Source organism: Electrophorus electricus, chromosome 21 (genome assembly GCF_041902795.1).
Source record: "Electrophorus electricus isolate QZ-2024a chromosome 21, ASM4190279v1, whole genome shotgun sequence".
Taxonomy (NCBI): domain Eukaryota; kingdom Metazoa; phylum Chordata; class Actinopteri; order Gymnotiformes; family Gymnotidae; genus Electrophorus; species Electrophorus electricus.
Window position 1 is genome coordinate 12,849,510 of NC_137517.1, and position 13,695 is coordinate 12,863,204.

The following is a 13,695-nucleotide window of genomic DNA, read 5'->3' on the forward strand; positions in this document are numbered from 1 at the left end:
ATCAAAACATTTTGTCATCTGACATTTTGGAAATGTATGAAGAGGTTTCTTTGAGAGGGAATTTAATTTACTGAAAAAAGTGTAGGACATTAGTAAAGAAAATCACGTTCACAAATCCAGAGACATAACATGAACTGGGATTGGTGGGGGACGGTTAGGTGTATTAGGTCAGGGTCAGAGTGAATGACAGTGTTAGGTGGACAACTTAGATCTGGGAGACAGGTAGCGTGGGGCACTATTGTCAGGGAGACATGTGGTGTGGGGTACTGATTTCAGGGAGTCATGTGGCTTGGGGCACTAGTATCAGGGAGTCGTGTGGCCTGGGGCACTAGTGTCAGGGAGAAGTGTGGCGTGGGGTACTTATTTCAGGGAGACGTATGGTGTTTGGGCACTAGTGTCGCAGACATGTGGCGTGGGGTACTGATATCAAGGAGACGTGGCGTAGAGTACTGATATTGGAGAAGTGTGGCGTAGGGTACTAATTTCAGGGAGATGTGTGGTGTGGGACACTCCAGTGTAGTAAAGTGGCTGCTGCAGACATTTTAAAGGCTGGATTGGCACTGATGTTGAGCTGTATGTGTACTGTTGTGACCACAGTGAAGACCCTGCTTCAGTCTCTCTTCTTTAGTGCATCCATGGAGACGGTCACTATGGTCCGTCCTTGGCCCTTTTCTTACCGCCAGTGCCGGGAACCACAATGTCCTCATGGCTATGGACAGATTCATGAAGGTTCAACACCTTTGACATCATTTCAATCTTTTGTTACAGGCATCAAATCCAGCTTGTGCAAGAGACACATGGTGAGGTCCAAATGCACCAGGTAACTGATTGATTTATTATATGGAGGTTTGTTATTTTCTAGAGGACCATTTAGTTTAAAGTATATTAATTGAAAAAAAAAAAAGATTAATCTTTGGTGGCTGTAACTTTCAACTGTTGATGAATTTCTCTCTTCGGACATTTATTCATGCAGTTTGAAAGATTTATTTTTTTCTTTGTGTTTTTTCCTTTATCTGAGTACAGATTCATATAGACATGTTTTACACTGTGGTGATCCTCCCCTTTAATGGCAATGCATTTTATACTGTAGCTAATTCTCTACAATGAAATTTAGGAGTATAAGGCTTACTTTGAGGACACAAGGCTAATTTGAAATGTGTCTGTATGTCATTTTCATCAGGAATAACCTGCTTCTCAGGGAACATCAGCAGAGATGAAACAGCCAGTGGCAGAGGGGAGATTGATGAAACCTTCCCAGCACTACCTCGGGATGGACCAGAGAGTCCAGGCAAGAAAAAAAAAGATTATTTGGTCCAAAACAAACCGTTCACCAACATGTTTACTGTTGCAGGTTTTTAATGAAAAAATATCAGATCAATATTGATATTGGGTGACATTAAAACACAGGATGTTGACATTGGATTGGTACAGAAAAACTGGTATCATGCCATCTCTAGTATTTACAACTGTGTGAGAACAGGCTGAAATCGTGTATACATACCTGTATAAGAACTGGTGTCTTCTTAAATAAGGTTCTGAAAGAATATACAACCAGTTTTCCACGGAAGTGATGTTTATGATAGAAATTAGTTTCTGATTGAATGTGAACTTGTGTGTTTACACCTGTTCTCTCTCTATAAGCAAAGTGGATGTTTTATACATTGACTAAGAGAGCTGTAAGTGACCCAGACAAACTGAGATGTGATGATGAGTGTGAGGAAAGACACCACTACCCTGCCTGAAGAGCTGATAATGTCCTCGGGCATCAGATCCAATGATGATGACACCTACTATTACAACGTCCTTCTAATGACCTACAAAGCACTGAACAGTCTTGCCCCACAGTATCTTAGCAAACTCCTGAGAACAGGAGGGAATACACAGCAGTACCATGAGTTCTATATGGCATCAGGTAAAATTGACTTTTTTGGATATTAAAAGCAAACAAATAAACCAAACTCTATTCCTGATGCTACTCCATTATGTGTGTGTCTGTGTGTGTGTGTGTGTGTGGTGTATAATACAACATTTAAACTACCTTGGTCTTTCCTTGTGTTTCCCTTCTTTCTACATTCACTTCTGTTTGCTGGTTTTCTCATCACTCTTTTACAGCTTTGTTGCCTAGTCAAGGCTGTTACAGTGGTCTGATGATCTAAGTCACAATTATAGACAAACACAGTCTAACGATAAATAAAAACACACAAATTCACAGTTGTACTCATCATATCTGTTAGTAAGCATATTGAGTAAACATCCACAGTGTTGGCCAGAAAAGGTCAGTGAACACTTAGAACACTTAAAAATGTACAACCAGGGACCTGCATCAGAAAGCAGGTTTGGTGAACACTCAGTCAGTTGGCTTAGAGTTGAAAGAAACTTGAGGTTTTCTGTTTCACAAAGAGGGTTTGGCTGACTGGGCTCACTGCACAACACCGGGTATTTATTTATTTGATGGGCTATTTATTTTTAGCTGATGGATGAGCAGCCAAGACCAAATGATGCTGTACCTGTAACCCGTAATCAAAACCTGCACAAAGGAAAATGTTTTTAAGATCCAAATTTGAATAATTGCACATAATATGAAGCAGTCACCATTTATAGGATGTAAAAGTAAAAGATATCAAAAACAGACGTCTGTCTTAGAACAGCAATGTTAATCACCTCAAAAATGATGGACCTGCTAATAGCAGTTTTCCTGCACGCACTGCCTCAAGCAGAATGCGTGCCAACAGTTTGGACTTACTCATCCATGCAGTCTGTACTTCACATGTGGACTTACTATCCAAATGCAGCATTTTTTTCTTTCTTTTTTCCATTTTCATTTGATAAAACTGTGATTGCATATGAGTTAATGTAAGCCTACAAAATGTGTAATTTCCAGGACAACCTTGGCCAATCGAAAGTTTATCTGACAACAGTTAACCAGGCATGAATATCTCTATAGTAAACCAGATCTTCCTTTCACTTGGTCAGCTTCTCTAACTGCGCAGTATTGGCGTTCAAAGTGTTCTTCCAGTATATAATTTATCAAATTGCACATTAATGTTTATTTTTTGTCTGTGGTTCTTCTTCAGTGTCCAGACTGTCCTGTTTTAAGAAGTCTGCTTATTTGAGCGACATAGTTAAGGTTTTATACACTGGAGATATTTTACAGCATATTTTTATTCATATACAGTATGAGCAACATCTGTTTAACTCATATCTGCACCAACTATACACCCCCCCCCCCCCCCCCCCCCAACACCACAGGAGGAGAAAAAACACCAAAATCTAGGCTGAAGTTTAAGGTAGCATGTTAACTAATCATCAGCATGTGAGTGACTATAACAGCTGATACCTGCCTGTAAAGTGTCCTTGAGTCTGAGAAAGGTGCCATATAAATGTTAATAATAATAATAATAATAATAATAATAATAATAATAATAATAGCTAGCAAGATTAAACAAAAAGCATCAGGGAGATGAGGAAGAAAATATGCTACTTGCAGGTTTGTCAGCATGGGGAGATTTACATGTGGGTTCTTATAATGCGCCACATAAAAAAGTGAACAGAGCTTGAATGATGTGATATTGTTAAGGGACTGAGGGGGCAAAACATTCAATTAATATTACAAATACAAGAAATTTTATACACATTTACCGTGTATATGTGAATGGCTTATACATTGAAAAAATGCATCAAAAACAAATAAGATGAACAGTTGCATAGCTGGATAGGCATAATATATTAATGGACAGAACACCGGAGCTTTTTGCCGAAGCAACGTCTGCGCTTGAGAGGAAATAAGATATTTTAACTTACACTAACTATCAATCAAAAGGTCCAGTAATACACAGTCCAGAAGTACATTTTAATAATGCTAAAACGAGACAGCCGTGTTTATGTCGTCACACCTGGTGTTTGTGACGTCACAGAAGCAGATATATAAAAAGGCTTAACTGGCGTCATGGTTACCATTTTGACAGAGTGCGCAAACTGGACAAACCAAACTACGAACTACAAGGATATTCAACAATTGTTATTTCACATTTTCCTGTGGATAAATTGGATTATTGTCAGTTATAGATTTCTCCGATATCAAAGGTAGGCCTAACTATCCTCTTTAAGGCAAACTGGGAAACGTCTATATGAAAAGAGTGCATAAAGGAAATAATTTCCATGTGTTATTTAGATTGAGACGTCGTGTGTTTATATACAAAGCGTATTATTTCTCTTGAAAAGTGCTGGGTTTTGGATTCGTTTCTGATGTCCCTTAAATTCGCATCCCTTTTATCATCGATGGCACGTGCGTTCACTTAAATCAGCGCTTGGTCTAAAAGGAAGAACGTCCACATTTATGCCGTTTGTATACTTGTCGGCGTCAAAAAGTATCAGCAATGTAGTTTAAGATATATTTGTAATACAACTTTTGTATTTTGATTAAAATTCATTTTCGTTTTACGAAATATCAGTTGCGCGGCGTTTTGACATTGTGTGAAATTATAGGAGTTTTCAGATTATAATCATGAACGTTTTCAGATTCTGTCATTAGAAACACGATGACTAAAACATGTGTGTTACTTAAATTAATTAATAAATGAAGGAACGATTGCTTGTAGATGAAACATTAACATTTTTACTTTCAAAAAGTGTTGGGGATAAAAATAGCCATTTAGGAATGTTACAATCTGATTTTCAACCGTAGTGACATGTAGCATCCTCATCATAATTTACGCATATGCCCGTGAACAAATTAAAATTGTTACTTTTGTGCTGATCATCTTAAGAGAATATTGAATTGATTAAGAAAAGTGTCACGGCCCGCGTCCTGCAGGGCAAGGAGCAGGACTCACAGACCTCTCTCGTCCCAGAAAAACATTTATTAGACACAAAAGATTAGTAATCAACGGTAACTGCACTCATATGTAACAAACCATTGCAGCGTGAACATAGGGACAGGCAGAAACACACATAACGAGTACAACCAGTAAACAATGAACAATAACACTAACACGAACGTGTACACATGTACGATGACCGACATCGAACGAAACACACACAGCTTAGAGGTATAATTTAATATTTATTTGTAAAGTATTTAAAGATTTTATATATTTTCTGGTTTTCCACAGTGAGATCATCATGAGGGGAACAGGAAGTACAAACAAGAACTTCTTCCCTGATGTGAAGACCATCCCAGCTCCACAAAAAAGCCCTACAGAGGCAATGGCCAACCCAAATATTTCTCCTTTTCATTTTGTTAATTCGCACAGAGGAGGAAGCAGCATCTATTTCCCAGAAATTTCTGGAGTGCCCCAGAGGAAGCAATATAAACCTCAAGTCTCTCAAAACCTGAGAAAATCTGGCACGGGCACAACATTAGCGGCACTGCTGAAGGCCATGGATGGAAAAAATGGTGGAAAGTCAACAGGCAGACTCCTGGATGAAGGTCAGCGATGCAGCAAATCTCGGTTCCCTTCTCTGGTTGTAGAGCCACACACCAAGAGCAGTGCTGTGAGTGTGAAGGCTGATCACACTCCACCAGCTCCATCCATCTCAAGGCTACCCGCCCTCCACCCAAAACTGCCTGCTCTCAAACAGAAAAGCCCCAAGCCTGCTGTGACCCTGCATGTCCCCCACAAACATGTCAGGGAAGTCCCAGGAAAGGTGCAGGACAAGCACAGTGACGTGAACTCCACATTTTACACCAGGCCAGAAGTGGGTGAGGTCCTCTACCAGGACCTGGAAAGCCTAACATCAGCCCGCCATTGTGCCTCCAATGTCAAAGCTTCCCGGCACCAGCATGACCTGGGCTGCCACAAACCGCTGCTGATCAGGAGGGCAACCTTACATAAGGTAAAGAGCAGAGCTGCGTGCCCAGCTCCACCTGCCCCCTCCCTGGGGCCGCAGCGCAACCATTTGCCCCGGGTGTGTAAGATTGAAGAGAAATCCAAGAGGCAGGACAAGTGCCAGGCTGGCCAGGCTGCCTCTACTTCCCGTGGAGCCAAAGAAACATCTGTGGGCTTGAGCAGGTGGGACAACAGACAGGTGAGCATAGGGGACCTCGCATCAATGGGTTAAAAAAATGACTTCTTTTGATATTTACTTCAGCCTCAAATACTAGAGTTTTGAGTTAATTTTTTATTAGGTTCTGTGTATCATTTAGCATTTCAGCAGATAAACTAGAAAATGTATTAAATTATGGCAGATTTAAGCATATTTGAGAATGGAGTCTGTAACGAAAACCGCAGCAAAAGAAAGAAGAATGTACTAAAGAGATTACATATAAAACTCCTAAATTAACCTTATTTCATAATTAGTGAAGAAACAGTCATTGTAGGCAATAGTCCTGTTCAGACTTGTTTTATTTGTCTGTTGTGTCTCAGCACCTGCACCTGTGCATGTGAAATGAATGGACTTCACCTGCTCTGTAGATGACCACGGTCAGTTGCTTTACAGCCTCTGTAAGCAACAGAAACCTTCAGGGCCATGTTTGCACATTTGCTCTCCAACCTGAGATTGTCTGACATCCAGCATTCCTGACACTTGTGTATATTACTTCCTGAGAAAAAGAATCTTTAAATAAATGCAATTTTAAATGTATACAGAGATGTTGGTCTGTGATATTTCTGTTTCAGTTATCTTGAGTGTGTCTCCATTTCCCATAGGATGACTAAAAAGAGAACCGCCAGTACAAATGTAAAAATGGGTGTACGTTTGTTATCTTTCTTCACAACTGCTTCCTCTCCAACATACATATACTTGTGTTCTTTTCTTTCTACTGGACAAATACAACACACATTACATTTACTTTGACTTAAAGCACAAAGTTACACTTCTGACTCTTGGTCTCTTCTGATTCAGCAAACACCAGTTCTCTTCTGATGGTTGATAATCAGGGAAAGAAAAACTTTATCAGATATGTAATGAGTTATGTTTTACAAAGTCACAAATGACACCAAAGATAATTACACAAAGCTGATTTTAAAGACTGCATAGACCTACAGAACGTTATGTAAATGACCACATTACTTAAAATAAGTAATACAATTAGAAAATAAGTAAGTTATAGATAACTGTCTCTAAGCCCCATTAACCACATTAGTATTTTAATACTGGTTTTTGAAAAAAGAAAAAAGAAAAAAATAGTACAGTAGAAATTGTCAAATCTTGCAGCTGTGAAAGTCAAAGGCTGTCACTCTTTGGTGGTAGTGGAACTGATTTGGCATTATGGGAAAATTCATAGATATAGTAATCATACATTCTCTGTATGAGTGAGCATTTAAACCCCATTAAAAGTAGGACTTCAATATAAATATATTTAAAAAAAAAACTGGCACAGTAGAGTTTTTTCAAATTTGATCTGATAGCCAAGTGCCTTCAATCAGTTTTTTTTTTTTTTTTCAGTCTGATTTTTCAGCACTGGGGAAATGTACAATATTGCACTAGTGCTAAGTGCTGTTTTAGCTGGCAGTCAAGCTATATGATAAACCTCTGAGAAGCACTCTATAGCAAAATAATTTTGAGCAGTGCTTATTAAGCTACTTTAACATATTTTTAATAGTGTTGATGCAATATCCATTCAAAGTATACATACCAGCAATGTGTACTTTCATGCAGCAGCACATCTTCATACACTATACACATTTTATATATATAACATCAGTATTCTGAGCTCATGGTTCAAACTTTGTGAATGTTTTGCTTTTAATCAAATACACTTCATTTTGTATTTTTGTAGTAAAAGTACGTGTCTAATCCAAAGCTCTTCAAAAAACACTGTTAGTCTGCATTTCTCTATGCTTAGAGAGCGTTAGTTTGAAGTGAGCAACCAAATGCCGCAATATCGTGCATATAGGCGCATTCCAATTTGAATCTCGGCGACTTGACCATGAAGCGCTAACGCGCGGATAGCTTCACCGACGTCAACAGAGACCACTAGTTAGTTTGTGCAGTACTCATTCAGACTCTTCCTACGTACCCTAAATACTTGAATAAGGAAGTACACAGTGTAACTGTACATACTCTGTTCTGTTTTTGGTGGGCTTTCTTGTGACGTTCAGCTTTCTGCTGAAACAAAAGACAATGTCAAAAAATAATACACAACAATCTTTCATCCATTCAATAACTTACCGACAAAGGAGTAAACCAAACATGTAAAATGGTTCAATACTTGTACTGACTCTGCCTCACAGTTATTATTCAACTGAATATGAGATTAGAGTTCATACCAAGAAAGTCTTAATAAAAACACCACATACACAAAAGAAACAAAAGTCACAAACAAGGGAAATTGCTTGTTGTATATTATATGCATCATATTTCTTCAGATTTTACTTTTTTTTTATCAGCACTATAAAACATTAACTTTATTTTCAACTTTAGTGTAATTATATTCTATAGTCTAATGTATTATAAAAATGTTATAAAACATAAATGCTATAAAAATAAATAGTAACACTACATGGTGCCACTGGCCACATGGTTTTGTTTTGTCAACATGTGGCTTGTGTTTACACTCCTTTAACCCCATATTGTCTTTAGGTATTGTAAGGTGGGCTCAAACCCAAGTCAGCTGGGTAATGACCCCGACAGCCTACTGGCTGAGCAACCATGCTCAAACAGTGGGCTTGTGTGCAGAACAGTTAGATCGGGCAACAGGTAAACAAGACAATTAAATAACGAAAGGGGAGTTGAACCCTGGCCGTTTTGTTGCAGAGAAAGACCCGCTAGCCTGCGGCAGCTATAAAACTACGTGTGCGTATATTGCTCTTCAGAGGAACGGAGGACGACAAAACTAGAGGGGAAAAACAACTAAACACCACACCGAGCATGGGAAAAGGGAGAACCAAGGACACCATGGGAAGAATGGCAGCCCAGATGCTCTGGGGGAAACCAAACTAAAACTTCCCAAACAAAGCCAGAAAACAGGGAGGAACTGTGATGGCTAAGGGGAGCCTTGGAAGGGAGACAGATTAGAGGGGGAAAACTGGAGATGGGAATGGATGTGTAAAAACACAGACACCGTTGCAGCACAGAAGTGACGTGTAGCACAAGGGCTCACAGACCTCAATACCTGAAGGTAGCAGCTAGGAGCTTTGCTCAGAACTTTGGCAAAGACCCAGCACTGAGTGACTGGGTCACTGGGCTTATATAGGCCTAGCCCAGCTGTTGGGCATTAAGTCTGATTAGTGGTACGACTGAGTCAAGGCCTCCCTCTGGTGGCCGGAGGGGCATCGGCCTGCACCGAGCCTTACAGATATTTATTGTTTGGTTTATGTACAGGTACAGGTTCCATGACCATACTTGATATGCAGTTGCTTGGGTATGTTGTTTTATGTATGTTCTAAGAAAATGACACAAAGAGGTAAATTACAACACTATAAGCAGGACACATAGAATATTAACAAATATATTCAACCACAAAGGCTAATTATTTACATTTATGGCATTTAGCTGATGCCTTTTGATTCTCTGTTATTTGCATGTATTATTTATTGTCACTTTGTCCATTACAGCCTTGTCCATTAGGGATGTGCTTCAGCGATGACACTGCAATTTAGTTCCGCATTAGTCTAGGACTAGATTATTATCTAGGAAAACAACACTTGGTCAACCCGCAGAGAAGCCGTTCATGAATCGCAGCAAAAGACTATAGAAAGAGTCTGAGTCCCATGTTATTTAAATAACATTGAAGTATTTAGTAAGTAAATTTTAGTGTATGTCCTATTCATTAATGTAACATTCAGATGGAACTTCATGCCTATATTCCTTGAAAGCATATATGAATAAATGAGAACATTAGATCCTTTTAACTGACCCATTGACTGACTGATTAATTGACACGCAGAGATGTCAAGGCGCAGTGTACATTTACTAACAAGTGGGTACTAGCGCCACGATAACGATGCTGCAGGAACCTGTTCTAATGGATCTACTCGACCCATCTCTTACAAAGAGACGCCCTTCAGGTGTGTGTGCATACATGTGTGTACATATGTGTAAGAGTGCATGTGTATTTGGTGTACATCAGCCTCTCTTTCACTGTCTCTTCCTCTTTCTCTGTTTCTGTCTCTGTTTCTCTCCAGAGGAAGGCACCTGAACACCTGAAGCCATGCTGGCAGCCTCACCCAATCACATGGCCCATACACCAGTGAGCTCATCACGGAGGATGAATTTACAGGTCAGTGCTGATGTCATATTCAACTGTTTATAACCAGTTCATGACAAGCTATAATCATTGTTTTTTCTTACACACACACACACACACACACACACACACACACACACACACACACACATTTATGGAAGTCTATATGTATTATAGGCATGTATGTACTAAATTAGAATTGCTGTAATAAACTTTTTAAGCATATTGTCAATACATCAATTCATTTACTTAATACTCATCGTATACCTCATATGCACTAAATACATAATTCCACCTCCAACTCCCCCGGTCCAATTGAATTTGCTTCATTGTACTTCACTGAACTGTTACTAAAGCAGTGTTAAAGTGGCTTTAATGCTATACTAAAGCTATTCTAAAACTATACTATAGTTATACTAAAAAATACTAAAGCAGTAGTAAATTAGTACTGCAGTAGCATCAACATGTCCCATGTTTTCATAAAATGTTTACTTTCTGCTGCATTCTGTGTTTACTACGGACAAAGCATCATTATCACTTGTTTTAATGATATTTGTTTGTTTGTTTAGCTCATGCCTTTGCATTGCTCTACTGGTGGCTGGGAACAGCATGGCACAGCCTGACCTCTGGAATCTCTGTGCTTGATGTTTTTCTGCTCAGCAGGTAAGTTTGTGTTTGTGCATATGAATGTGTATATGTGTGTACATGGGTGTGTATGCGCATGTTTGTGTTTGTGAATACAACTCTGTACTCTGCATTGCTATGTTCTCCCTCTGTCTCTCCACAGACACACTGCATATGTGAGGAAGGCTATCTTCCTCTTCCTCCTCTTGCTGCTTTTCGGTGAGTCTGCATTTCTGAGTCACTACATATCAAATCATCTCATGTCCGAGCTCCTGTGTGGGGGAAAAAAAACATTTGTACTCAACACACAAAAGACACAATGACAGAAACGCACATGTAACGATGCAGTGTAAGCTGACAGGTCTGCTGGTAGCAGTTAGGAAATGACAGCAGATATATTGGTAAGAAATGTTTTGATAACTGGCATGTTAGTGACATGTGTAGCTCACAGGGACTTTAGTGATGGGTGTGTTATTTTTTTTTTACAGGAGCACGGGACTGGTTCTCCTTAGTCACTGATTGATTCCACACACGTTCACACACCTGTCCGAGCCGCTCTGGATGTGAGTACTCTCACTGGCTGAAGAGTCAATGCAGGACTGAAACCACACACGTTTATTGGATGCCTCCTGTGTGCTAGAACATATACTGTTAATAGTGTTAATAAACCCACTGTTTCAAAATTCTTCTCTCTCTCTCTCTCTCTCTCTCTCTCTCTCTCTCTCTCTCTCTCTCTCTCTCTCTCTCTCTCTCTCTCTCTCTCTCTCTTCTCTCCAGCCTGGGGCCTACCCTGTTAAGTGTTGGGCATTCCGTGGTCCCCAAACATTACTCACATTACCTTGGAACACATCCCTCATAACTTGTCATCCACTGGACACATCAACATTGCTCCCAAGGACTTCACCGTTCATGTGAGTCGTGAAAAACACACACACACACCCGCACACACACACACACACACACACACACACCACCAAATTATTTAATTAATAAGTTGCCCTGTCATCTCGTGATAGAGCTGCTCCTTTTTAAGGGGATCCAGGGTGTAATGTTTTCACATTTCAAGTTCAAGTTCAAGTTCAAGTTCGGTTTATTCGTCACATACATAGTCATACACAGTATAACACGCAGTGAAATGGTGGAGAGTGCTCTGTCTAAACTGAGGAAGAGAAACAGGGGTGCATAGAGAAAAAATATATATATGCAGATAAATATATATATTCTATGTATGTACAAAAATATATTAACAATGTATGTACAATATATGTATATTATGATTATATACACAATGTACAATGTATATGGTTGGGTATATATGTACACAATCTACAGAATGTACAGATCCATTTTGTATAATACCATATCTACAGTTGTTGTGTAACAGGGTAATTGAGTATAAATCTAAATCTATATATACAGATGTATACAGTCATGTTACATGGTGGTGGTGGTGGTCCCCACAGTTTATCAGTTTCCCTGATTCAGGGCCCAAATGGCCTGTGGGAAGAAGCTCCTCTTCAGCCTCTCTGTCTTGCTCTTCAGGGAGCGGAAGCGCCTCCCTGACCTCAACAGAGAGAAGAGTGTATTGTTGGGATGGGTGGGGTCCTTCACAATTTTCCTAGCCTTGGTCTGGCACCGCTTGTAGTAGATGGTCTGCAGGTCAGGAAGTTCCGAGTGAGTGATGCGCTCTGCTGAACGCACTACCCTTTGGAGTGCTTGTCTGTCCTGCTTGGTGCTATTCCCAAACCAGACTGTGATGTTCCCCGTGAGGATGCTCTCGATAGTGCAGGTGTAGAAGTTCCGCAGTACCTTGGAGGGCAGTCTGAAGTCCCTTAGGCGTCTGAGGTGGTAAAGACGCTGACGAGCCTTCTTTGCCAGGGAGCTGGTATGGCGGGACCAGGACAGGTCCTGCGAGATGTGAACACCAAGGTACCTGAAACTATCTACTCTCTCCACCGTGGTCCCACCGATCCTCACAGGTTGGTAGTGCCGCTCCTGCTTCTTGCTGCAATCCACGATCAGCTCCTTTGTCTAACTGACGTTTAGGAGGAGATTATTTTCCTGGCACCAGTTTTCCAGGTGTTTAATCTCCTCCAGGTAGGCCCTCTCGTCGTTGTCCGAGATCTGACCCACGACAACGGTGTCGTCAGCAAACTTGACAATGATGTTAGAGCTGGAAGTGGCTGTGCAGTCGTAGGTGTACAGTGAGTAGAGCAGGGGGCTTAGGACACAACCCTGAGGAGCTCCAGTGCTGAGGGTGAGGGTGGTTGAGGAGCAGTTGCCCACCCGTACTGATTGTGGTCTGTCTGTTAGGAAGTTGGAGATCCAGTCGCACAGGGATGTATGCAGTCCTAGATCTCCCAACTTAGTAGTGAGTAGGGAGGGGATGATAGTGTTGAATGCTGAACTGTAGTCGACAAATAGCATTTTAACATAATTTCCCCTCCCTTCGTCCAGGTGAGTCAGTGTAGTGTGGAGCAGATGTGCAATCGCATCGTCAGTGGAGCGCTTGTGGCGATATGCAAACTGCAGTGGGTCCATGGAGGCTGGCAATGAAGATGTGATGAAGTCTCTGACTAGCTTTTCAAAGCACTTCATCACGACTGATGTGAGGGCGACAGGGCGGTAGTCATTGAGGTCGGAGGAGGGTCAAGGTTTCTTCGGGACGGGGACGATGGTTGACCGCTTGAAGCTGGACGGGACAATACCGAGCGTCAGGGAGAGATTGAAGATGTCGGTGAATACCGGGGCTAGCTGATCTGCGCAGGCTTTGAGGACCCTCCCGCAGATACCGTCTGGTCCCATCGCCTTCCTGGTGTTCACCCTTTTAAACACTCTCCTCACGTCACTCTCCGTGATGATGAGAGGGCGCTGTTCTATGGTGGGCCCCGCGCATGTGCCATTGGCTGCGCCGATAGTGCCATTATCACTAGCGCCGTTGG

General features: G+C 40.9%; 1 pseudogene; it reads left to right on the forward strand.

The window, feature by feature from the left end:
* The window catches only part of LOC145652840 (NACHT, LRR and PYD domains-containing protein 12-like), a 362,627-nt pseudogene that overhangs the window by 25,035 nt on the left and 323,897 nt on the right, over positions 1-13,695 (forward strand).